The sequence below is a fragment of the Triplophysa dalaica genome, chromosome 18, assembly GCF_015846415.1.
Source record: "Triplophysa dalaica isolate WHDGS20190420 chromosome 18, ASM1584641v1, whole genome shotgun sequence".
Classification (NCBI taxonomy): domain Eukaryota; kingdom Metazoa; phylum Chordata; class Actinopteri; order Cypriniformes; family Nemacheilidae; genus Triplophysa; species Triplophysa dalaica.
In genome coordinates, this window is record NC_079559.1 from 13,556,506 (window position 1) to 13,572,681 (window position 16,176).

Sequence of the window (16,176 nt, forward strand, 5' to 3'; positions counted from 1 at the left end):
AGTGTCTGAAGAGAAATGTAATACACAGATATTTCTGATGTTGCATTTTCTAAGTCATTATATGTCATGACAAACAAGCAGGCACCATGAGAATGGAGTCTTTCCATCTCCATCTTAGACAATGTTTGCAGGAATATAGACAAAGGTATGTGCATTTAAACACTGCAAAATCTGATTGTTCCATGTTCTGTTTTTTTATGTTTGTGTTGCAGGAGTCTCCGCATTCTTAAACTCAAACTGTTCTTCCTCAATTACACTGAAGCTCATATCTAAATTGTGTGAGACTTTTCTGGAAAGGTAATCTGAGTCACATGAATGACTTAAGGTGGTACACGTTTTCCGTACTGTAAATGAAAAGCAAAACAGATGAACATTTTCTGCTTGGAGTAGAAATAGAAAAACAAAAATTATACATGTTGCTTCAATACACAGTATTATCTGGATTATTCTTTGCACACAGTTTACTGATGTGATGTGCTTGATGTCACTTCAATACTCACACATAGTGCATAATGCTTCATCCCGTTTCTTTTTTCTTATTTAATTTGTCTTTTATTTAAAATCTCTGTGGGGACAAATATTGATTATTGCCACTATGGACCACAGATATAATAATGTAAATTAATTTGCAGCATCAATCAAATAGATGTTTTAGTATTAGAATAGTAGAATCAACACATTTTATAACATTGTGTGTACAAAGATTTGTAATTGTTTTTCACAACCTAAATTGTATTACATGTTTGATTAATATTGAAAATGATGTGCCAATAAACCAAATTACAAACAAATTGGGCATGTAACACTCCAGCCTGTCCCCTGCCTGTGTTCCCCATTTGTTTTGCCTTGTTCATTGTTTTCACCTGTCCCTCGTCATTGTTAATTAGTCCCACACCCGATTCTGTTTTCCCCGAGTGTTTCCCGATGTATTTAACCCCTGTGTGTTCCTCAGTTCCCTGTCGCTTATTGCATTGTAAACGTGGTTGTGTCTCCCCTGTTCGCCTGCGCCTGCGCCTGCGCCTGCGCCTGCGCCAGCGCCATTAAACCCTTGGATAATACCTTTTGGGTCTCCGTTCGTCCGCATCCGTGTAATCTTGTTACAGTGCAGGCTTTTATGGTCTCATGCAGTATATACCACATCTAAAGCCTGAATATGCAGAGTATAAAACTAGGTCTACTTTTGAGAAACTAGGTTTTTCTTCTGACAGTGATACGTTCTTTGCCCAAAGGAGAGACAAAGGACTGATGAACGAGAACATTTCACATATCGTTGCTATAGATAAGTTATGAATACACATTGTTGACTTGGTCTAAAAGAATGCCAATGCTCTTTCTGAGACTGAACCCAGTTTCATCTTTTTCTGTCATTGTTTACATAATTTTCAGTTCTGTGATCTATGAAGGGGAGATCATTGACTTTTGTTTTCTGTTAACTTGATATGGTTTGTCTTTGTGATCTTTTAATCAAGAGCAATTTGCTGCTGTCCTTCTGAAACCTTGTATCTCCATTTTCGTGATTTTATATATATTTTTTAATAAATCAGTTTGGCAAATATCTAACCAGTAAAAAGTTGTGCTTGTCAACTTTGACAACACAATTTGTAATCATTGAAAAAGTTACCTGTTTTGCCATATTCTGAAAAACAGCAAATTTGGAAATACAAGATTTCAGAAGGACAGCAAAGAATTCATCTCTGGTCCCTACACAGTTATAGTATATTTGCCACGAACCTTTGTCGCAGATTTTGTGTTGTTTTTGCAATTATCAAACAATATCACACATTTCCAGATGTTTGGGTGTCTTTTAATGCATGGTAAGTTGTCGTATACAAAAAACTAGCTATTCTTATGGTCATGTAAACAGGATCAATGGAATGATACAAAAACGTATATTTGGGAAACATATGAAACCAGCATCTGTACAAGATTTCAAAAGTAATGAAGGTTGTCTTCATACCCAAATTAAAAAGGGCAAACCACTATTGGGGAGATGTGTTTGCTCCAGCAACAAACTTGAAAGAAAAAGAAAAATTAAAACAATCTGCTCATGTGACCAATACTGGTTAAACTGGATGAACAAACTGTGAGAGAATTCTTTACATGGTTTTTGAAACGAGATAATGTATAAGGATGAAGGTAGGTAACTGTATAATAATTTGTGAAAGTGCTCCCTCTGTTGGCTACACAAAATACTAACAAAAGTTGCCCTCAATCTTATGAAACGCCCCTTTTTTTGCCTTTTTAGACTTCAGAACAACCATATATAAACAACCATATATAAACAACCATATATAAACAAACTGAAAAAAAGATGAAGACCCGGGCTGATTTTGTAGTCTTGGAGACTGTTGCTAAGTAGCAATTTCAGGGAAGCACAGAAACACAGTGAGCTAAAGAGGGAAGAGACATTCTGAAGAAAGAAAGATTTGGACCTTGAATATTTTGCAGGAATGTATATATTAGATGTGTGTGGAATTTAGGATGGATGACAGACTTTTGAGAGATAGCCTTTGCTTGACCATGTGGCTTGCAGTTAAGTCTAGACTTGAATGACCAGAAATATTTTTAGCTCACCTCAAGCAGTGTGAGACCCCTGGAGAATGGAGCATTCATAGATTTAATTATGGCAGAGAAGGAAGTGACAGAGAGGGAGAGTGAGAGAGAGCATGCAAGACTGACTTAATCAACAATACTTTACATGCAATTAGCTCAGAGGACATTTTAAACTGTGAATTACTATGAAATCAGGGATGCTACAATTGCTTATTTGGTCCAGCGATGGATTGATGAAAGGTGCAATAATGATGTCTATTCAACTGTGACCCTTACCACCAAAGAGCGATTCCTGAGGATTTGTGCTTAATAGATAGCTATCATAACATTCAAACATGCACCTACATGAACTGGCATGCAAATCACAATGCTATGATTCACATTCATTGTTATATTTATTAAATGGGTAACTGGTGTATAAGGTACAGCAGGACAGTGGTCACCTGCAATGTTCTCGGACTGTGCTGATTTCAGATACATGCACATGAAAACATTTTTTATTCCTGCTGAAATTTAATGGCTTTACAGAAAGATGTCAAATGCACTATACCCATTGCTTCAAAGGAAAACTATGGTACATATCTGATGTTTAGACAGCTCTGCTGTTATTTACTGTATGACTCTCAGTTCATGGTCTGCTTTGAGGAACAACAACATGAGAACATCATCATTTAATATTACATAATACATGGAGTTTTGTTTTGTGTTGTGTTTATTAGACTTACAGTCAGACAAACTTGCACACTTATTCTTAATCTAGCATTTACATTAAATAATATTTAGAATATAAATACTGAAGCTATAATTGTGTGAGACCATTGAACCACATATTTTGGGTATTTATTATTACTATGGAAATCCACTTCTCTAAGAGAACCTTCAAGAATCCAGTGATATTCACCACAATGTTTCAATGTTTTTCTGTTTAAAAGTTAATCACAATTGTTTAATACTTAAATAAACTGTAAATCATATTTATGATCATTAGGACAAAATTGTAAAATGTTCTAGTTTTATGTTTGTGATGTACAGTATCTGTAACTTCATTGTCAAATTTCTGTTCGTCTGCATCACTGGAGTGGAGAACAAAAGGCACAGCACACCAACATCAAAACCTCATCCCAACTGTGAAATATGGTGGAGGGGGCATCATGGTTTGGGGCTGCTTTGCTGCCTCAGGACCTGGACGGATTACTGTCATCGATGGAAAAATTAATTCCAAAGTTTATCAAGACATTTTGCAGGAAAACTCAAGACCATCTGTCCGCCAACTGAAGCTTAACAGAGGATGGACGATGCAACAGGACAACGACCCAAAGCATAGAAGTAAATCAACAACAGAATGGCTTCAACAGAAGAAAATACGCCTTCTGGAGTGGCCCAGTCAGAGTCCTGACCTCAACCCGATTGAGATGCTGTGGCATGACCTCAAGAGAGCGATTCACACCAGACATCCCAAGAATATTGCTGAACTGAAACACTTTTGTAAAGAGGAATGGTCCAAAATTTCTCCTGACCGTTGTGCAGGTCTGATCTGCAACTATAAGAAACGTTTGGTTGAGGTTATTGCTGCCAAAGGAGGGTCAACCAGTTATTAAACCCAAAGGTTCACATACTTTTTCCACCCTGCACTATGAATGTTTACATGTTGTGTTGAATAAAAACATGAAAACGTATAATGTTTGTGCGGTATTAGTTTAAGCAGACTGTGTTTCTCTATTGTTGTGACTTAGATGAAGATCAGAACACATTTTATGACCAATTTATGAAGAAATCCAAGTAAGCACAAAGGGTTCACATACATACTGTATATGTGTAATCAGGGGTGCCGCCAGAAATTCTGGGCCCTATGGAAACCAAAATTTCTGGGTCCCCTACATTTTTTACAGATAAAATTTAACCCAATAAACATGCCCTGTATACTTAAAAAAAGATACTTAGCACATTGCATAGTTAAAATGTCTAAAGATGAGTACAAAGCCTACAAAAACAAGAAAAAAATATAGAAATATGTTCTTGTTTACATAAAAGGGAGAACATTTATTATCTCAATTGCAATTGCAAGCACAACAGAACATTATGTACACATATTGACATATACTTTACATGAACAAGCTTTAGCTGGGTCAAACTGCTCAGTCAGGAAACATCAGCTACAGTAGAGACACTTTTTTATTTAATTTTTATATAATTTTTTATACATATTAAGAACGTCAAGTTTGACAGCATCGATCGTAGCAGCAGCACTGTCACTTCACAGAACACACGACACGGCAAACTGATTTTGTAATTTTTGAAGCGTGGAGATTACTTTTTGTTTTGCAAAGTTATCATCATGTGGCGAACACAGTAGATAAGACGTGTTTAGAGACTTCAATCTTCGCGAAGTTTCGCGCACAGGCTCACCTTGTTCGGCTGAGACTGGGAGGGGGGACGTGGGTGTGCAGCAGCCGCTGAATCTGTGTCTACGAGACATGATAACCGGTCCCGGAGACAGCAGATATGTCACTATTGTTGGATGTAAATCATAATTCAGTAATTCTTTTACTAAGCTAGCTAGATAAAAGCAGGTCATGTAGCAACAAAAATAAGTTTTGGAATACAGGAATAGGGCAAGCTACCTTTCTTTTTGAAAAACTGTGTGACATCCCAACAAACATTTAGACGTTTGATGACCGTTGAAAAGACGTCATTTCGACACGTCCCGTCACGGTTGAAAAATAGTTCCGAAATGAAAGTTGAACCGACGTCTTTGACGTCATCTGAACGTGATTTCCACGTCTTTTCTGCCCGTCCCTGGACGTCCAAATGTATCCTCTTTCGGACGTTTATTAGATGTGTAGCTGCTTAATATAAGCGTATATATAAGAATGCGTTAAATATAATCAAACTCGCGTTGTGTAACATCGTGCAAGGCAAGCAATTATGTATTAAGGTTTACGTGTCTTAAATTGACTTAAGTTCTAAAAAGGTCCAAAATCGGTCCGGTCTGACCTGAACGTCTATAAAACGTTTCAATCACGTGCACATCACAAACAATAACACTTTATTTGTGGATTTAGGCAAAATTTAGTGTTTTAATTTAGCACAGCATATTTTATAGTGAACATCACATTTTTGAATGGTCTTCCATTTGTTTGACAGCTACTATTCAAACAAGAAAATAAAAATAGTAGAATCTCGAAAGCAATGGAGTTTAACATTGATGTTTAGCAGCCATTAATCAAACATGAAAATGACAAAAGTACAGTATTACAAAAACATATGACACTACTTTAGTCCATTTTTTTCAAAATGTTTACTCATTTTCTTGGTCCCCGACCACCGGCTCTTCCGGGAGTGTGATTCATGTGTTCCACCATTAATGGTTAAAAGTCAGAGCTATGGCACTACCAAATTATTTCCTAACAGTCTTGTATTACTGTTAAAACAGCCATAAAACAAGTATCCATCAACCCCAGTGTGCTTCAGGTGATCTGCCATTGCTGCATCAAAGTCTGAATCTGTTGCATTTGGGCTACACCTGTTCACAGCATCTGAGTGAGAGAAAAGAATATGAATATTAAAAAAAGTAGAAAAAAGATCAAAGGCAAAATTTGAGGTAAATTACATTAATTTATTTAGAAAATGTCAGATTATCCCACAACTAAATTTAAAATACATACAAGATTGTAATTAACATGTGTTACACTTTATTCTTCTCTAGAATAACCGAATGTCAATAAAAGTTACTAATAACACTAGAATAAATTTATTTAAGGGTAGCAAAAGCACCTGATGAGTACTGTACTCCATGCTGTTCGTTTTGAAAGATGAACTTCAGCAAATAGCTGGTATTCTTGATCATGGCAAGTCTTCATCTTCTATGAAGAGTCTAGATTGTGACAAAGAATATATGTTAGATTAGCGGTGCCCTTGAGAAAGACCCTGTAAACTTTGTAAAAGTGGTATTTCTGGTAAAACCTGATGTTCTTACAGAGAAGTCCACTAAATAGAGAAAATAAAAATTACATAAATGAAAAAATAGACAAGGAACAAGAGATTTTTGCAATGTCATAAGGCCAAAATTACCTTGAATTACATAGTATAGCTTTGAATGGCTTCTTTTTAAGTTGACCACCACCCTTCATAATGAATTTCACCATAAATGCATTTAACGTGATTCTGTGAAATAAATGACTCCGGATTACTTCACCTCAGAAAAATTACAGTTTTGTTTTCAGATTTGTTGCTGTCACTATGGTTCTTTTGTTTACTACCCAAATATTTGTATCTACACAGAGAAAGAGATAGAGAAAAACAAACAAACACAAACTACATCCGCACAAACACACACATTCTTTGTCACAATGCAATCTCTTAATAGAAGATGTAGACTTGCCATGTTCCAGAATGCCAGATATTCACTGAAGTTCATCTTTAAAACCGAAAAGCATGGAAAATATTCCTTTGGAATCCTGAAAGAAAAATCTGTTCATTAATATGTACACACACCTGGACACATGACTACTTCTAAACTGAATGTGACACTTGCTGTCACATTTTGTGTTTAATACAAACAATTAGGGCGGATGTCCCAAAGGAAGAAGGTTTGGAACCCCTGATTTATTTACACATTGTTCCTGTAGTTGCATGAAATTACTCAACTTGATGTTAATTGTAACTGACACAAAACTCAGCCAACGTTAGCTCTTTACCCGCCAGCCTTTACAAAAAAAGTTCTGAGCCAGCTTCAGCGTTTTTTAACATGTTCTCTAAACTTTGATGGCTCACAATACATTTTCTGTAATGAATAATAACTTGTCTTTGGCAGTGAACGGTTGATTTTTAAATGACAAGATAACTGTGGCAGGGAACGAGTTAGCAGTTTGGGGGATTAATGATTTTGCTATCAATATCCTAGCAAGAAGCATTAACGTTACACAGCACAGTTCAAGTGTAGAAACTAGCGTAACTTTAAACTACCTTTTAGCCTGCTAGCTAATTTCAGCCAAACATAAACTACATGGCAGTTGACAATGTGCGCAACATTTCTTTCAGTTCCTTCGTGTCCAACAAGTAAGACTCAACCACATTAATAAAACTAAACAAAATGCCCTTACCCAACAGTAGTATTTGTATAACTCCGTCACTTTTCGAAATAAACCACACCGCCATTCCCGAGTCTTCTTCTTCTTTAGAGTTTATTGCTGATGGTAAATCAACTGAAGGCGCATTACCGCCACCAACTGGAGTGGAGTATGAATCACCGATTTTGACAGCACAGTTTTGGCAATCATCCACTTTAAATTGTGAAAGCAGATATTATAACATTATATATGTAAATGTGTCATTTAACTAAGATGAATACAAATGATCGTGTATTTAAAAAAAAGATTTCCTGCTTTTTGCAATGGGTGTTGTTTGACGTGTAACGTCAACGGACGTCTATCACAACATTTTTATAACTAATTGGGCACTCAAATGAATCATTGCAGTATTATGCAAGGTAAGCACAATTTATTTTGCTTATTTCATAAGAACTTTACAAAGGGTCACAATGGACTAAAAATGCACGTGTAGAGGACGTCACAAGAGGACGCCCTTTCAACCGCTTCAATATTTATATAATTACACGTAGCTAAAGTCAAAGTAACAATCATACATGCAACCCATAGAGATCTGTTGACATGTACAAATGTATCTCAATGCATTTTTAGGAAATGTTATATGTCACATATTTTTACCGGTTTATGCCGTCCTACCGCGACTATTTTAGGCCAGGGACACGACGTTGCCGTCGGACCAATGTTTGTTGGGATACTGTCGACTTTGGCGTTCTCTGTCTTCTCTTTTCTTCTTTTCTTTCCGTTTTTGATGCCCTGACTTTTGATGTGTGTCACTGTCTGCGCTGCATAGCAAGTCCAATAAGCAAGAGACGCTACACTAGTGATCGTAGCTCGGACAGCGCAGGTGGAATGAACCATTGTGAGAGGGAGCAGGGAGGTGTGTGACTAAAACAGTTAATACAATATTTGTTTTTTAAATATTAAATCTATGGTCAAAACGGACAAAATACACATTTAGTCCACGAGGGGCCCTAGCACATTAAATGTATGTATAAAAAAAGAGAAAAGAAATAGGAAAATAAAAAGGGGGTCTGCTCTTCTGGGCCCTAAATCAGCCAGGGCTCTTAGAATCGTCATAACCTTCCACCCCTTTACGGCGCCCATGTGTGTAATGACAATAAAGTTGAATCTAAATCTAAAATGAAAGGTTGTCGGCTTTCAGTCCAAACAGAAGCGAAGTGTATTGACGTTTTAAAACATAAAATAAAAAATATATGTCTTTAGGACTTTATACCTCCCTCTCTTTGTGTCTTTTTTCAGTTAGCAGTTTAATTGCTAATTTATCTATTAGAATTGTTTTATTTATCAGCTTGTTCATATTCTGCTGAAAACATTCAAATGGAACAAATATTCTCTTTTCATTTCAACTTCCCTCATCTTATATCTTTGTTTTCCACTTAAGTTTAAGTACTTTAAAAACTGTTTTTCCTATCAGCTTGTTCATATTCTGCTGAAAACATTAAAGATGGGAAAAAATATTCTCTTGTCATTGTTTTCCCTTAATAGATGTCACATATTTCCAATTGTAAATAAAGCTACTATTTGCTATTGTATTTGCGCACCTATATCTTGTGTATCTGAGGGGATAGTTTACAATTTTTTAACTGTACTTCTGTACACTGCCTTTACTATGAATGAGTTTTTTGAATACCATGTGCATGGTCATAAAACCTTGTAACAATAGTCTACCTGAATTGATTAACAAAACCTGGTGTTTAATAAAGCTGATACTAAGACTGGATAAAAAATTAATAACCATTAAAATATTACATTTGGTTTAAATGGGGTGTAACTGGCTCCAATAAGTCCAAGAAACACGTCATAACTTGTATAAATGTCCTTTAGATGTTTGTAAGTGACATTTGAAATGTTGTTAAGACATTCATTTCCAACACTGTTAGGATGTCATTTGGATGATGATAATTGGTTAATAATGAACATTTCGAAGACTTTTAAAAAGACATATTTTCAAGGTTCACTATTTATGTCACTTGGATGTTATCAGTGAACGTTAAAAAGACGTCATAAATCCTTTCATTCTTGCTCCTCAGACGTCTTCTGAACGTTCAATATTTATGTCACTTGGACGTCAATATGTAATGTTAAAAAGACGTTGCAAAAACCTTTAATCTGGCTTCTCATTGGACGTCTTCTTAACGTTCAGTATTTATGTCACTTGGACGTCAACATTGAACATTAAAACGACATCTAAAAAAGACGTTGTTAAAACTTTCATTCTGGCTCCTCGGTGGACGTCTTTTGAACGTTCAAGAAAGACGTTAAATAGACGTCTTTTGGACGTGTCTTTGTTTGCTGGGTTGAATCTAGAATTTGTGTTGCTCTTCTGGAATCATAACCCGAGTCATTAGAGGTAAAAGACTTCCGCAGGCTTCGTACTGCAAATGTAAGACATACACGTGAGAAATGGATAATCACTAGATATAATGAACTATCTTTGAAAGATATGTATAAAATGTATAAAACTCCATAAATGTTTGTTTCAAATTGTGTGACACATAAAGTTTTACTCACACTTAATTAAGTGATTGATGTCAGCTAAATACTCACACATGTGTGTTTTCTCATCCCAGCTTACTCTGTATTTCTTTTTATCTTGTTTTTGGAATTCATTGAAAATCTCTGTGTAAAAGAAAATCTTTATTGTAACCATTAAAGTCCAGAGAACTATTCATCCCAAAAGTTAAAACATGTTCCCTATCGATACTTCACTCGTACTGCGTAGCAGGACGCTTTGGGGAAAACTCCTTTTTCTCCGATGACATAAGCTTTATAATAACACAGTGAATACTGCACGGCCATTGGTGCGTGTAAAGTAAAACTTTACGGCAATGGCAGCGAAGCTGCAGGGACCTATGGCGATGGCGCCCGCCAAAAGGGGCGGGGCTTATGGATATATAATCAGACACATCGCCGTAGGGTCCTGAGATCTCTTCTCCTTCAGTGACGACTTCTATCTCGCTACCCGGACCGATAGCTTCGCCATCGAAAGAGCCTTGCAGTGGACTGGACCTCTCTGCTCAGCAATTACGCTGGTTTTGGCAGCGCTTTATTCTTTTACCTGCCGCTATCAGGCAAAGCTCTAAAAGGCAATTTTCTGAGCAAATTTTCCAGCGGCGTTGTTGCACATGTTGCGCCGTCCCTGTCACTCGTGTGGGGTCCTCCTCCACGCTGCTGACGGTCACGGCGAGTGTGTCTCATGCTTGGGAGATTCAATGTCAGTACTCCAGGTAGACCAAGTCAAACTCCTCCAGGGAATGGACAAGTCCGTTACTGACAGTGTGCCCTTCAAAGAGCTGAGGAGCGCGACGTGGCTTTGGCCACCAAAGCCACGGCCCAGGCGATAGGAAGATCGATGGCCAGTCTTGTGGTTCTAGAGCGCCATTTATGGCTGACACTCACAGAGATTAAGGAGGCGGACAAGGTCCCCTTCCTCGACGCTCCGATTTCTGCCAGCAGCCTCTTCAGACCGGCAGTCGAGGGTTTTGCAGAAAGTTTCATGGCAGCAGAGAAATCTTTGCAGGCCATGAAGCACTTCCTGCCACAGAGACTCGGACCCAGACCAATGTCGGCTCGCCACAAGCCGGCGCCGACTCATTATGGGGATAATATCTTGAGGATATTCCATCCAATTCGCTCGCAGACCCCCGCGGTTTCGCGGGTTGATCCCCACCCGAGTTCAGAATGCTAATTCACATGTTCTGCGCACGGCGCTGAGGAACTTACTGGACAAAGGAGCCATAGAACTGCTACTTCCTTGCACCCAAAAAGGACGGTGGTCTCCGCCCTATCCTCGATCTTATACATCTGAAACACGCCCTTATGAAACGGCGTTTCAGAATGAAACTGAGACAGATCCTCTCGCAAATATGCCCAGGGGACTGGTTATTCTCCCTGGATCTGAAAGACACATACTTCCCGACCAGGTAGCTCCCCATTACAGACGATTCTTGATATTCACTTATGAAGGGGTTGCATATCAGTACATGGTCCTTTCATCTGTCATCTTTCATCTGTACATCTGTCTCTAGCTCCTAGCACTTCCACGAAGTGCATGGACTCGGCTCTATCCACTCTCAGGCAGACGGGAATCCGCATTCTGAACTACCTCGATGACTGGCTTGTCCCAGCAAAGTCAGAGGAAGAGTAAAGGTCCCACAGGTCCCTCCTTCTCAGCCATCTAGAATGCTTGGGGCTCAGGATCGCCTTCGCCAAGACCGCTGTGTCTCCAAGCCAACGTATATCGTTCCTGGGAGCGATATACGAAAAGAATATAAATTATATTCTTCGATTCGAGTCGTATGACAGCCAGACCGTCAGAAGCTCACGGCCTATTTACACCGGGAGCGTCACGCCCCCTCGAGGCATTTCAGAAGATGCTGGGACTCATGGCCTCCTTGTCTCAAGTGCTGCAGGTCGGCGTTCTTCAGATGCGTCCACTGCAGTACTGGCTGAAACCAAGAGTTCCGCCACACTCTTGAAGTCTTGGACGCCTACGCATCTGGGTGGATCAAGTCTGCATAACCGCTCTCGCCCCATGGAAGGATCTTCCTTGGTTGGAGCAGGGTCTGCCCCTGGGCACCACATGCAGACGGAAGGTGATCACGACAGACGCCTCCAACATGGGTGTGTGACTGCCACGTCTTAGTCCGATCGAACAGCATTACAGTGGTGTCCTACATAAATCACCAGGGAGGCCTCTCCTCAAGACGCCTTTTTTCCCTGGTACTTCGCCTATTGGAATGGCCCCAGTGCAATCTGCGCTTACAGAGGGCAACTCCTGTGCCAGGCGGACTGAACCAGGGAGCAGTCTGCCCAACTCATTGCCCAACCTATTTTTCGAATGACAAGGACGCCTTGGTCCACAGCTGGCCCAACCGGCTCCTCTATGCCTTCCCCCCGATCGCTCTTATACCACAGATGATCAGGAAAATCAAAGAACATGCACACACAGTGCTGTTCGTAGCCCCACTCTGGAAGAACCAGCCTTGGGTTGTGGAATTGTCTCAGCTGCTTGTAGCAGCCCCGTGGCCTATGACCCTGAGACGGCACCTCCTCTCTCAGGCAGGCAACACCAATTGTCACCCCCAGCCAGAGCTGTGGGCTCTGCACCTTTGGCCTCTCGGTGGGAGCCTACGATCCTCCCCGAGAGTGTCATGAACACGATAACACAGGCTAGAGCTCCGTCTACGAGACGACTCAATACCCTTAAGTGGTCTGTCTTCTCAGCCTGGTGTGCAACTCGCGGCACAGACCCAGAATCCTGTGACACATCACTAATTCTGTCCTTCCTGAAAGAGCTGTAGCCCCCCCCCCCTTTTGGCGGGTGCCATCGCCATAGGTCCGTGCAGCTTCGCTGCCATTGGCGTAAAGTTTTACTTTAAACACACCAATGACCGTGCAGTATTCATTGCATTATTATAAAGGTTAAGTTATCTGAGAAAAGGGAGTTTTCCCAATAGCGTCCTGCTATGCAATACTCATTCCCGTATCTCAGGGAACCGAGGTAATGTAGTAACCGAGTACGTTTTTACTATGTATTTATCAAACACAGACCACTGAAATACAATACCTATAGTAAAATAACTGCAGCTATGCTGACATTACGTTTTGTTCATTGAAAAAAGCTGTTTTTAAATAGCCATTATCACTTTCTACATGTAATGTGCACAACATTGAATACCTAAATATAAAAGCAGATCTTCTTTAGATATGATGGCTCCTGTTATGGTAACTAGATAAGGAGAGAGACAGAATTGAAGAAAAATGTATCACACATCAATTTACTATTTATTATCAGTATTACTGTTATGTATTGTATGACTCACATGTGATAGGTTTGTCCATGCTCTCTCTGTTTGTTTTTGGCTCATCAATTCCATATTTTTCTGCCATGGATTAATCTTCTTCAGCTCTCTGATCTAATTAATTATGTAGACCATGAGATTATGACTTCTGCTGACATTAAACTTTTAGGTGTTGATATGTAGTTGTTATGTAATTTATACAGTACGCATTTAAAATAAGAAGCAGTGGTAACATCTGCTGTAGGCCTACTTACAGTTACAGTAGGCTAAACAAACACTTGTAGCAGATTTGATTTTTGATCTTATCACTTATTTATTATCCAAAAACTTGTCAACGTAATGGATATGTTACTATAAATGTCACCATACAGTAAAGTCATAAATGTTTAAATTCATGCTAGAAGAAAAATGGGTATACAGTTGAAAGAAAAAGTATGTGAACCCTTTGTGCTTACTTGGATTTCTTCATAAATTGGTCATAAAATGTGTTCTGATCTTCATCTAAGTCCCAACAATAGAGAAACACAGTCTGCTTAAACTAAAACCGCACAAACATTATACCTTTTCATGTTTTTATTGAACACAACATGTAAACATTCATAGTGCAGGGTGGAAAAAGTATGTGAAACCCTAGGCTAATGACTTCTCCGAGAGCTAATTGGAGCCAGGAGTCAGCCAACCTGGGGTCCAATCAATGTGATGAGATTGGATGTGTTGATTAAAGTTGGCCTGTCCAATAAAAAACACACACCAGTTTTGAGTTTGCTGTTCTGAAGAAGCGTTGTCTGATGTGAACCATGCCTCGCACAAAAGAGCTCTAGAAGACCTACGATCAAGAATTGTTGACTTACATAAAGCTGGAAAGGGCTACAAAGGTATATCTAAAAGCCTTGATGTCCATGTGTCCACGGTAAAACAGATTGTCTACAAATGGAGAAAGTTCAGCACTGTTGCTACACTCCCTAGGCGTGGTCGTCCTGTAAAGATGACTGCAAGAGCACAGCGCAGAATGATCAATGAGGTGAAGAAGAATCCTAGAGTGTCAGCTAAACACTTACAGAAATCTCTGGCACATGCTAACATTTTTGTTGACAAATCTACAATAAGGGAAACATTAAACAAGAATGGACTTCATGGGAGGACACCACGGAGGAAGCCCCTGCTGTCCAAAAAAACATTGCAGCACGTTTGAAGTTTGCAAAAGAGCACCTGGATGTTCCACAGCACTACTGGCAAAACATTCTGTGCACAGATGAAACCAAAATTGAGTTGTTTGGAAAGAACACACAACGCTATGTGTGGAGAACAAAAGGCACAGCACACCAACATCAAAACCTCATCCCAACTGTGAAATATGGTGGAGGGGGCATCATGGTTTGGGGATGCTTTACTGCCTCAGGCCCTGGACGGATTACTGTCATCGATGGAAAAATGAATTCCAAAGTTTAAAACTTAAGACCATCTGTCCAGCAACTGAAGCTTAACAGAGGATGGACGATGCAACAGGACAACGACCCAAAGCATAGAAGTAAATCAACAACAGAATGGCTTCAACAGAAGAAAATACGCCTTCTGGAGTGGCCCAGTCAGAGTCCTGACCTCAACCCGATTGAGATGCTGTGGCATGACCTCAAGAGAGCGATTCACACCAGACATCCCAAGAATATTGCTGAACTGAAACACTTTTGTAAAGAGGAATGGTCCAAAATTTCTCCTGACCGTTGTGCAGGTCTGATCTGCAACTATAGGAAACGTTTGGTTAAGGTTATTGCTGCCAAAGGAGGGTCAACCAGTTATTAAACCCAAAGGTTCACATACTTTTTCCACCCTGCACTATGAATGTTTACATGTTGTGTTCAATAAAAACATGAAAACGTATAATGTTTGTGCAGTATTAGTTTAAGCAGACTGTGTTTCTCTATTGTTGTGACTTAGATGAAGATCAGAACACATTTTATGACCAATTTATGAAGAATTCCATGTAAGGCCAAAGGGTTCACATACTTTTTCTTTCAACTGTACCTTTGATAACAAGAAAATGATCTAGTTCATTTAAATTTAACCAGCTCCCTCTACTGGCAACTATAAATATCACGCTATCCGCATCACAACTAATAGACCTAGTTAGCATAAACTTCTTAAACTGAATCTGTATTACAGAAACCTAGGATAAATCATGTTTATCCTGTAAACTAAACATGACTAATTCAGACTGGAACTTTTTCTGGAATACTGAACTTGTCAAATCTCCGAAAACTTTAACCAAATCTATAACTTTTATATTCTATAATATATGACCTCACATCATAACTTTACAATATAGAAAACACCTAAATTATAAATTGACTTAAATAATTTTACTGTGACTTAATTCTTCATTTGTTACAATGAACCACTAGAAACTCACTCTGTGTTATAACCTTTGGTCACAATAACAAATACAAACTTTATCACAAATTTGTGTTGTTAGCAGGCTAACACCTTTTCATGTTGAGACAAACTATTGTCACTATAAGACACATTTTGTAGAATTTTCTTTATACATAAAATGGCAATTTTGTTCTGAAGCAATATTTTGTCTTACCTTACTCAATCACATATTTCTCTTCTGACTAGTTGAGTCAAGACTGTTTTGAGGAACAAGGAAATAAGCTTGACAAGAAATAACAATGAAAAGCAGTCAATACTTG

General features: G+C 38.9%; 2 long non-coding RNA genes across 4 annotated transcripts; both read right to left on the bottom strand.

Moving 5' to 3' along the window:
• Positions 1 to 5,576: 5,576 nt before the first annotated feature.
• Positions 5,577 to 6,718, bottom strand: LOC130407288 (uncharacterized). Of its 3 annotated transcripts, none has more exons than XR_008904598.1 (3): positions 6,625 to 6,718; positions 6,328 to 6,427; positions 5,577 to 6,089 (listed from the first exon to the last, which is right to left on the bottom strand). It is a non-coding gene; the product is annotated as an uncharacterized LOC130407288 (long non-coding RNA). The 3 variants fall into 3 exon arrangements; XR_008904599.1 differs by having other exon boundaries at positions 6,328 to 6,540; positions 6,625 to 6,639; XR_008904597.1 differs by lacking the exon at positions 6,625 to 6,718 and having other exon boundaries at positions 6,328 to 6,618.
• Positions 6,719 to 6,930: 212 nt separating this feature from the next.
• Positions 6,931 to 16,176, bottom strand: LOC130407289 (uncharacterized). The gene is made up of 6 exons (XR_008904600.1): positions 16,071 to 16,176; positions 13,508 to 13,600; positions 13,363 to 13,413; positions 10,230 to 10,301; positions 7,656 to 10,057; positions 6,931 to 7,010 (listed from the first exon to the last, which is right to left on the bottom strand). It is a non-coding gene; the product is annotated as an uncharacterized LOC130407289 (long non-coding RNA).